Source organism: Tursiops truncatus, chromosome 5 (genome assembly GCF_011762595.2).
Source record: "Tursiops truncatus isolate mTurTru1 chromosome 5, mTurTru1.mat.Y, whole genome shotgun sequence".
Lineage (NCBI taxonomy): Eukaryota > Metazoa > Chordata > Mammalia > Artiodactyla > Delphinidae > Tursiops > Tursiops truncatus.
In genome coordinates this window covers 8,323,716-8,335,240 of record NC_047038.1, presented here as the reverse complement: position 1 = coordinate 8,335,240, position 11,525 = coordinate 8,323,716, and the positions used below count along the sequence as shown (strand labels likewise).

The 11,525-nt window shown below is 37.3% G+C and overlaps 1 long non-coding RNA gene across 1 annotated transcript in view; it reads left to right on the top strand.

Annotated features, from left to right (window-relative positions):
• The first annotated feature begins 7,658 nt into the window (after positions 1-7,658).
• LOC141278739 (uncharacterized) overlaps positions 7,659-11,525 on the top strand; it is a 91,226-nt gene continuing 87,359 nt past the window's right edge. The window contains exon 1 of the long non-coding RNA XR_012331860.1: positions 7,659-7,672. This is a non-coding gene — a long non-coding RNA (uncharacterized lncRNA). The remainder of the gene's footprint in view (positions 7,673-11,525) is intronic.

The following is an 11,525-nucleotide window of genomic DNA, read 5'->3' as shown; positions in this document are numbered from 1 at the left end:
ATGACTACAATTCATGATAGTTTTTGTTCAGTTGATCTCTAGAGAACAGCATTGCAATATGTTTAAAAAAGCTTCAAATATATTTCTGAAATTTTATTTATTAAGATGAGCAGTGGATGCCTCAGTATGCACTATATTATTCCTTACAGTTTATAGTATGTTCAAAATATTTCATAATATTATAAACTTAAAAAAGAACCTATGTCCCCGATGATATGTTTGGGTTCTTGAAACAATGAAGCTGACAATAGTAATCTTACTATTTTTTATATTAAGTAAAAGAAAAATATACCATTTAAAATAGGTAGCGGAAAGGGAAAGTAAAGTAATAGTTTAAAATGTATACTATACTATTTCTGAAAAAATTACTGGAAGCGATACCATATGCTTTCTAACTCTTTCTATTCACGTGTCCCTGGTATAAGTCATTATTTCTCGACTGTGCTACTGCTATTGCCTCCGAATGGTCTCTGTTCATTCTTGTTCTTCTGTCATATACACAGAGCAGTCAGTGCAAGCTTTCAAGCTTTCTTAAGGATAACTCAAATAATGATGCCTCCACTTAAAACATTCCTATGGCCTCCCATCATTCTTAGCATGATTTATTTATTATTTATCAGTTTGTACAAGACCTTTCATGGTCTGGCTGTCATGCACTGCTGTGACGTCATCTCCCTCCTCTCACATCCCTGCTCACTAGACTCCAGCCAGTCTGGCCCTTATCTCTTTTCAATGGGCCAAACTCAGTTCCTTTGTACTCGCTGACCTTTTGGCTTAGAAACTTCTTCCAGATCTATGCATGACTCCCACCTTCTCAATATGCATGACTGAACTCAATGTAATTTCCTCAGAAAGGCTTTCCCTGCCTGAACAAAATCAGCCTTTCAGTCAGTTTCTAATTCATTATTTCCTCTTATATTCTCCATTTCGCTTAATAGTAACTAGTCATTGTGTAATTACCATACACATTTATTTGTTATATATGTCTTACACATGAACATGAGTGAATATTTATATTTATAAAAAGAAACATACATATATTTATATACATACATATACATTTATATACATATATTTATACATATTTATATATTTACTTTTATATATATGGACAATAGATTGAGACAAACATATATATATTATCATCCATATATAATTTTGTCCCATATAATTTTTAAATTTATTTTCTCCCCCAGAGGGTAAGCTCACTTAAAGTTGAAACAGATTCATCCTATCTATTCGGTTCATTGTTGTATCTTCAGGTCCAAGACACATAAAGGCATGAGTAGGTGTTCAGTTTAGGAGATCTACAATTTTATTCTGAGTTAACATACATCCAACTAAAATATATTAATATTCCCTACCCTTCCATAGGCCATGTGACCATGTGACTAAGGTCTTGCCAATGAGATATAAATGCAAGTGTTCTGTGGAACATCTGGGCAGGCTGCCCAAAGAGAGTCAACAAAGGTAAGATGAGGGCCTTCTTTGTTGTCGCTGCTTTTCCCCTTTCCTTCATTCGCAGAATAGAATGTGTGCATGATTAAACATCGTAGTCATCTTGGGCATAGCTGGCTTTGATTAGAGGAACCACATCCTAGCATGGTGAAGGAAGAGGAGGTCCCCAGTGATAATCAAGTTCATTTTATCAGACAGGGCCACTCACTTCAGAATTTTCTTCTTCCTAAGACAGGAATAAATTTCCATCTTAAGACACTGCTATTTTGTTATTCCTTGCTGGAAAAAATTCTTAACTAGTATATTAAATTATTATTATAACAATGAAATTCTAAGGTAAAAGAAGATAAATGAGATAGAAAGCATAGTTCCAATACACTTTTTAAATTAATAGACTTTATTTTTTAGAGCAGTTTTGGGTGTTAAAAAAGTGAGGGAAAATATAGAGTTCCCATATGTTCCCTCTCCTCCTTCTCCCTCCATGGTTTCCCTAGTATTAACATCTTACCTTAGTGTGGTATATTTGTTAAAGTCGATGAACCAATATCGATACGTTATTAACTGAAGTCCATAGTTTACATATAGGATTCACTCTTTGTGTCGTACATTCTGTGGGTTTTGAGAAATGTGTAATGGCATGATAAAAACATTTTAAATTATAGACTTAAACCAAAATAGATAAAAATATGAGATGAATTTTTATATTTATTTGATTTTGTGTTTGTAGTATGTTTCTCCCTGCTAGAATATAAGCTCCTTAGGAGTAGACTTTTGTATGTTTTGTTTATTATTGTATTTGTAATCCTTTTAGAGCAGTTTCTTGCCTGGAATAGATGTAAATATCTGTTGACTATACAAATGCAAATTTGGATATACATGTTGAATATTCTTGAAACAGAGATGATATTCTCTAATGCAAAACAAAATGAAAAACTAGAACAAAGCATTATAAACCATATTCGAAAATCTCAGAAATTTTGAAATGATTTGGAGGAAAAGAGGTCAATAAAATAATTTGGGGGGAAAATGGATAAATAGACGTTAAATAAATAAATAAATAATTTGGGGAGAATTAAAGCATTTACAAAGGTGTGGAGAAGAGTTTAAAAAAAAAGAAAAGACACAAAGGTTAATGCAGTACCAAGGTATAGTAACCATAGGGAGTTATTTCCAGCTCTAATACTTAAAGTACTAGGAAAGAAAAGCCAGAAAGAGGGAGAGGGAAAAGCTGAGGGTGTGTGTGTGTGTGTGTGTGTGTGTGTGTGTGTGAGAGAGAGAGACAGAGACAGAGACAGAGACAGAGACAGAGACAGAGAGAGATGGAGAGAGCCACCAAGCAAGAATTCTCTCCCTTTGATAGATGCAACCAAAGCAAAGAGATCTGACATGATAGGAGTTAGAGAACCAAATACCTCTAACTCTCTTTTCATTCTGTGGATCTCCTGTCACCATCTCTTTTTGTTGAAACTACATCATAAACTGAGAAGTAAGGAAATCTACTGATGTGGCCAATAATAGTCAACTTCTCAGTTACAGAACAGGGTACAGAAAGTAGAGAATGACTCTAGGGTGGGAAACAGAAGATATCCTTTTCAGTCCTGGGTTTTTTGGGGGTGAAAATTTTGTACTCCTGACACAAAGGATACAAAAATTCTCTTTAGCTACCATATCCTGTAGGGTGTTGGCAATTGAGTTGCATTCTCAGCTGAAACCAAAAATATTATTCAACCATATAAAGTAGTAAGTAAAAAGAGAAGAAATGAATGAAGTAATACAGAACAAAACTTCTGTAACTGCTTATAAAGCTTAAATTGATATTTGTAGCTTCTTTTTCTACCACACATTCTGTTTCCTTTACCTTCTACCAGCACCTAGATGGACCTGGTTCTTTATTTGGCTAAATGACTCAAACTGCTTTTAAGATCTGAGTCCTCGTTAGCTTTGTCTTCATGTAGCCTCAGTACTTTTCCACTGAAAAAGACTTCTGTGCAGAGACTGTAACAGGTGCCCTAGTGAATCCTCTGGGTTCCACTCATGGTCATCTTGGTACCAGTATAGACCAGAGTTGTTCATTTTCTGCTTAGGAATTAGGACCAACCAGCTGTCATGCAGTTTAACCATCCTCTTCTTTATGTATTGGTTTGGTGGCATGTGGAAGCTATAATGGCCAGAGTGTTGTCTTAGCTTCCAAGTGATTGAGATCATTGCCATATTCCATGGTGGAAGCAATTTTTCCTTATACAATAAAACCTTGAAACCCACGGAGTCTAGTGGGTTATTTGACAGTAGTAAGAAAGGCCATTCCCACCCCACATCCCTTGGTTTGTGGATCTATGTTTCTGGCTATGGAAGAGACAGCTACTGGTGATGTTATAAACTGAATTATTTAGAAAAGCACTTCAATCTTTCAGGCAGTTGTCTGCCAGCTGGCATTAAAACTGAGCATTCTGTGGGTTATAATATAATTCTGTCAAACCAGCTGCTTCTAGATTACGTAGAACACGGTAAAAATATTCTGCGGGTGTGACTCCTTGTCTGGACTCTCTTTGTCAAGCAGTCTATTCCTTCACCAGACGTGATAGTTAATGAGAAATCATGGCAGTGGATAAGATCTTCTAACAAAAGCCCTTGAAATACCTTTGCATAAGATATCTTTCTCCCAAAGGGCGGGTTGTGGGGGGCAGGAATCACTGAATTCTCCACGATAGGAAGTGCTCTGTATAATAATGACACTGTACGGTCAGGCCATACAAGATAGTAGTTGTTCTCTTGCTCTTTATATAGCCGCCCCCTCTACCAGTTCCTGCTTCACCCACATGGTTATCCAATCCTGTTGATTATAGGGCTTAATCAGTAATTGCCTACATGCTTGCCCCCTGCCCCAGCCACTGGTTTCCCTGGTAACTGATGAGCCATTCTGACGTCAGTTCCCCTATAAATGGTAGCCGCCATCTTCCTTAAGCAGTGAAGATTTGTTTTGTCCTTCTTGCTGGCTGCAGTACGCAGTGTGGTGTCACTCCAGGACCCTTTTTTTCTGGACATGTAAGTTCCCCTATCCAATGAACCATTGGTGTCTCTGTAGCTGTCTCTAGGCTCTTTCTTTGGTCTCCAGGCTGGGCAATTACAAGGCTGCTGGTCTGTGGGGTGCAGCCCAACAGACAGCTATTTCTTTTCCCTGTTGAATAGACACCCAGGCAAGTAGCCACAGGTTGGTCTAGAAAAAATGTAACATATGCAGTTATGGTTATATCTTAGGGCTCTATTTCAGAGACCTAGCTCCATTTCCGTAAACTGGCTTAGGTCTGGGAAGTAAGTATGAGGTATTAGGTTTCTGCAAACCAAACTTGGATCTTTTTCCCCATGTATGTTTAGCACCACTTTACAAGGACATACAGCTGTTACATTTTCAGGGACATTATCTCAGTCATCAACATTGATAAAGCCCAAGGCCAAAGATCAAAAAGAACACCATTGTATTCAATGGCAGTTAAGTTTATTATGTTGCCGTAGTAATGAAAAAACATTGAAGAAATCATGAGATGTTTTTGTAAGGAGAGGGAATTATAGGCTTCCCTCTAATGAGCTAATGTGGGTTGGAGGGAGACAAACAATTTTTTAATGGGAGACACCGGGGCCAGTCCTGGTGCAGGTGGGTGGAGTGGAGCATGGAGTTTCCCAGGAAGGCAAACAAGGTGAAGTTAGATCTCACAGGGTGTGCTATATGGCTTCAGCTGTGTGAGGGTCCTGATGCAGGGACAGAGGAAGATGGGCTGGAATGCTTTGAGTGTCAGGAACAGCTCAGAGATTAGCAAAATTCAGTGAGGATCTGCTGCTGCCACTACTCTCTCCAGAAGAAGCCAGATCACCCATTTCTCAAGAGTTCCATGGGGGCGGACAGGGTAGTCCTGGGATGAGAATCACCTGGCTACCCAGGTGCCGCAGGCCCCTCATCTCAGGCTTGCCCTGGGGAATCTAGCTCATGCCACCTATCAAGCAAACCCCAATCCTCCCAGACCTCATCGCCTAACTTGGAGTCACAGTGCCATGGTGCCTCTCTCCAGGGGCCTGCCCAGGTTGGGAGGGAACCTCAGGGCCAAAAGCTGTGCAGAAGCAGGACTTCCCAAGGCCAGAATGAGACAGTGAACTGCGCATACCCAGGGGGCAAATCTGTATCCTTCCAGGAGACCTCAAGCCCCGGGGCAGTGACACTGGCTTCTGGTGAGAAACAGTGGGACTCCAGTGTGATGTCTTCCAAGGTCTGAGGCCACCTCATTATAGTATATACCATATGGTATATAAGATGTGAGCGATGCTATGTATTTATCCCCAGTATGGTGTGTAGTGGGGTGTGTGTGTGTGTGAATGTATTTATCTCAGGTGCAAGGAATGTAAGTAGAAGGAAATTATTTGGTATTTTGTTGTTAAATAGTGCCCTTGTACCCTTACATCTGGCTATTTTCAGACATCATTGCAGTGAATTTAGAATGGTCTTGTTTTGGTCTTGTCCCATCACAGTGATGAAGAGTCCTCATCTGATGTTGATAGTCTGAAATTTTTCATGTCCAGTATGAAACACTGCATACTAGTTGTTTTCTTCCTGTTGCCAATTGGATCCTCTAAGGGGCTTTTTTCTTTCTTTCTCAGTTACTCCTTTGGCCAAGGGCAGCTGAAGTCAGACTAAAGAATATTACTCTGTTCAGCCCAGATCTATAGTTTTCAAGATTTTGTTGATCAGAAAGTTGTTGTTGTCTTTAGTCGGGCAAGAGTTTGTCTTTCCTATTCCTTCTGTGGCATGTTAAGTTGTTGAATTATCTGGTATGACAGTGGTGTCCCATTCTTATTACTACTTTGAAACAGGATGCATTGGCCAGCTGCATTACATGCAGCTGACAAAAGAAAAGTTTATTTGTCTGTGTAAGGGGCTATGAAACCAGGACCTAGACCACAAACCCCAATCATGGAAATATCTCCATGCTTCCAGCTGAGTCTTTTATAGAGCCATTTGGTCTTCTATTTTAGAGAAGTCACATATTTACACCAGTGCAATAAGAATATTATATAGCACACATTTTTCCTTGAAGAGGAATCAAAGTGTATGCGCTAGTTTACGACAACCCAGTTAATCAATGTAAACTGATCTGGGGCATCACCAAAACAGATACTGTTATTGATGACATTTCCTAGGGTAAGAGACAAAATTTGGACAACTTTTTCCAGTTGTATCACTGCATCATTGAAAACGCAGCTTACATTATAAAGAGTGAATTGTAAGCTCTCCTGAATAGGTGGTATGGTTGTCCCCAGGTATCCATGGGAGATTGGTTCCGGACCCACCCCTGCATACTAAAATCAGTGGATGCTCCAGTCCCTTATATATAAAATGGTGTAGTAGAGTCGGCCCTCCGTATGGGAGGGTTCTGCCTCTAGGGACTCCACTAGCTGCAAATGCAGAACCTGTGGATAGGAGGGCTGACTGTAGTAGCCTCTCTTTGAATATTTAGGGATATCTTGTTCAGGAAAACAGATGACATATGTTTGAGATGTATGAAAGGCTCTAACAATTGCACAGGTACACAGGCTAGCTGTGTATTCAGTAGGCAAGGTATGCCTGGTTTTTCACATAAGATGTAGTATCCTAGTGGGCACAGAAAGAATTGAGAGTATAAGTATTGTTTATGACCATGAGGGCAAGTCAATTACTGGTATCTGAATGCAGGCTGACTTTCTGAGTAGATATAAATAGCATTTACAAATCAGGCTAGGAAGTCTCTGAAGAGAACAAACTGGATACAGCAGCAAGGATAGCCCCAATATTTGTTTCCTCTGGTGAGCTGTTTTTTGTTGACAATTCTAATATTATTTCAGTGAAAGTATCTTCTTGACTGGAAGTGGAGGTGAAAACCAATTTTTGTAAGACTGAGGTTGAGGTGAATAATGATAGGACAATTTATATATCACAGGGAACCTGTTGAAGAAAATATACTTTATGAGTGGTGAAAGGAACAGCTATTAAATTTGTGTCATCAGAATCACATGGAAGATGAAAAATTGGGGCATCAGTAAGGTTTAGAGCATGAATTATATTCTGAGAAAAACTGAGTGAGTTTTGCTTTTCTTTCTTTCTCTTAAGTGACAGAAGAAAGCCAGATGAGATGAAGAATATATGGTGAAGATATGGAAAAACAACTGTCAGAGGCCAAGTGATCACAAAGAGGTACCAAAATACAATAACTATAATAAGTAGTAAACCAAATGGAAATAAGCAAGTTGACTTAGAAAACTGTTTTATAATTTTGTGTGGAAGCTGTCTGCTTTGTCCCATCATATGGTTGATCCAAGAATCTTTTTTTCTGGCTTTATTAATATATAATTGACATATTACATTGTGTAAGTATAAGATGTACAATGCAATGATACACGTATATATTGTAAAATTTGCAATAAGGTTAACACATCCTTCATCTCACATAATTACCATTTGTTGTTATAGTGAGAACATTTAAGATTTACTTTTATAGCAACTTTCAAGTATACAGTACAGTATTGTTAAATAGTCACCATGCTGTACATTAGATCACTTATAAGTTTGTACCCTTTAACCAATATCTCCCCATTTCTCCCACTCACCAGCTCCCAATGATGACTAATCTACTTTCTGTTTCTATGGTTCAGCTCTTTGGATTCTACATATATCATGCAGCATTTCTCTTTCTCGCTCTGGCTTACTTTACTTGGCATAATGTCCTCAAGGTTCATCCATGTTGTGGCAGATGGCAGGATTTCCTTCATTTTTATGAATATTACATTGTGTTTATATATATATAAAACACTGAGTTTTCTTTATCCATTGATATATCAGTGGACATTTAGGTTGTTTCCATGTCTTTGTGGATAATTCTGTAATGAACTTGGAGGTGCTGATATCATTATAAGATAGTGATTTCATTTCTGTCAGATAAATGCTCAGAAGGAGGATTGCTGAATTATATGGTAGTTTTATTTTTAATTTGTGAGGAACCCCCATAGTGTTTTCCATAGTGGAAATACATCAACAGTGTACATGGGTTCCCTTTTTGCCACATCTTCACCAACATTTGTTATCTCTTGTCTTTTTGATAAAGCCATTCGAATAGATATGAGATTATATCTCATTGTGGTTTTGGTTTACATTTCCCTGATGATTAGTGATGTTGAGCGCCTTTTCATGTAATTATTGTTTCTTTGGGAAAATGTCAATTCAGGTCCTTTGCCCATTTTTTAATCAGATTATTTATTTGCTAATAAGCTGTATGAGCTTCTTATATATTTTGGATATTAACCCCTTATCAGAATATGATTTGTAAATATTTTCTCACATTCTGTAGATTACCTTTTCATTTTGTTGAAGGTTTATTTTGCTGTACAGAAGCTTTTTAGTTTGAAGTTTCACTTTTTATTTTTGCTTTTGTTGCTTGTGCTTTTGGTGTCATATCTAAAAAGTCATTGTCAAGACCAATGTCAAGGAGCATTTTCCCTTGTTTTCTTCTTAAGAGTTTTACAGTTTCAGGTCTTAGCATTAAGCCCCTAATCCATTTCAAGCAAATTTTTGTGAGTGGTATAAGGTAGGGTTCAAATTTTACTCTTTTGCCTGTGGATATCCACTTTTCTGAACATAATTTATTGAATAGACTATCCTTTCCCAATTGAGTATTCTTGGATCCTTTGTCAAATATTACTTGATCATGCATAGGTTATCATGCACAGGTTAATTTCTGAGCTCTCAATTCTGTTCCTTTGGTCTGTGTGTCAGATTTATACCAGTATCATACAATTTTATTTACTATATCTTTGTAATATAGTTTGAAATCAGGAAGTGTGATGCCTCCAGTTGTGTTCTTCTGTCTTAAGATAACAGATGGCTTTGGTTAGTATGGATATTTTAACAATATTAACTGATCCATGAACATGAATATCTTTCCATTTGTGTCTTCATTAATTTATTTATCAATGTCTTATAGGTTTGAGTGTATAGAGCTTTCACTTCCTCGGTTAAATTTATTCCTAAAAAGTTTATTGTTTTTGATGTCATTGTAAATGATTTTCTTTACTTCTTTATTAGATTGTTTGTTGTTAGTGTATAGAAACCCAACTGATTTTTGTATGTTGATTTTGTATCCTGAAACTTTACTGAAGTTGTTTAGCTCTAACAGTTTTGTTTTTGGCGGAGTCTTTTTAGTATTTTCTATAAATAGATCATGTAATCTGCAAACAGAGACAATTTTACTTCTTCCTTTCTGACTTGGATGCCTTTTAGTTCTTTTTCTTTCCTGATTGCTCTGTCTAGGACTTCTAGTACTGTGTTGATTAAGAGTGGTGAAAGTGTGTACCCTTGTCTTATTCCTGATCTTGGTGGGAAAGCTTTCAGCTTTCACCATTGAGTATGATGATATTTGTGGACTTGTTATATATGGCCTTTCTTATGTTGAGGTATGTTTCTTCTATCCCACTTTGAGAGTTTTTTATCATAAATGGTTGTTGACTTGTCAAAATTTTTCTGTATCTATTGAGAAATGATTTTTATCATTAATTCTGTTAATGTGGTGTATCACAATCACATGTATTTGCATATGTTGAACCATCTTGCATCTCAGGGATAAATCCCAGTTGATCATGGTGTAATATTGAATTACAGTAATGGGCTGTTGAATTTGGTGTATGATACTGTAAATATGCTCTTAAAATTGATTTGCTAGTATTTTGTTGAGAATTGGCATCTATATTCATCAGGGATATTGGCCTATAGTTTTCTTTTCTTGTTTCTTTGCATGGCCTTGGAATAGGCTAATGATGATCTTGTAAAATAAGTTTGTAAGTGTGCCCTCCCCTTCAGTTTTTTGGAAGAGTTTGAGAAGGATTGGCATTTTTTAAATATGTGGTAGAATTCACCTGCGAAATCATTTGGTCCTCGGCTTTTCTTTGCTGAAGGGTTTTTGATTACTGATTCACTCTTCTTACTCATTATTGGTCTGTTCAGATTTTCTGTTTCTTCATGATTCAATCTTGGTAGATTGTGTGTTTCTAGGAATTTATCCATCTTTATGTTGGCCAGTTTGTTCCATATAATTGTTCATAGTAGTCTCTTAGATCCTTCATATTTCTGTGATATCAGTTGTGATATCTCTTTCATTTATAATTTTAGCTGAGTCCTCTTTTTTTTTCCTTAGTAAGTCTAGGTAAAAGTTTATCAATTTTATTTATCTTTCAAAAAGCAATGTGTAGTTTTATTCATCTTTTCTATTTTTCTGTTCTCTATTTATTTCTGCTTTGAACTTTGTAATCCTCCTTCTGCTAACTTTTGTTCTTAGTTTGTTTTCCTTTTTCTAATTCCTCAAGGTGTAAAGTTATGTTGTTTATGTAAGATTTTTATTTTTTCTTAACATAGGTATTTATCACTATAAACATCCCTTTTAGAACTACTTTTGTTGCATCCCCCAAATTTTGGTATGCTGTTTTAATTTTTGTCTAAAGATTTTTTTTAAATTTTTTTATTTTTGGCTGCATTGGGTCTTTGCTACACGTGGGTTTTCTCTAGTTGTGGCGAGCGGGGGCTACTCTTCATTTCGGTGCGTGGGCTTCTCATTGCAGTGGTGTCTCTCGTTGCAGAGCACAGGCTCTAGGCACTCAGGCTTCAGTAGTTGCAGCACGTGGGCCCTAGAGCACATAGGCTTCGGTAGTTGTGGCACTTGGGCTTAGTAGTTGTGGCTCGTGGGCTCTAGAGCACAGGCTCTGTAGTTGTGGCACATGGGCTTAGTTGCTCCGTGGAATGTGGGATCTTCCCAGACCAGGGATCGAACCCATGTCCCCTGCATTGGCAGGCGGATTCTTAACCACTGTGCCACCACGGAAGTCCCTCAAGATAATTTTTGATAATCTGAGAATCTTGAGTCAGCGCTCTTTTCTGAATTTAATCTACTTATAGAAGATTTCTAAGAATTCTCAACTTAAAGTGTCCCAAAGAAACAGAAGTGCAATAGTCCAGACAAAGCAGTGATTAAAAGAAAAAAAAAGAATACATAAATATAAGGACT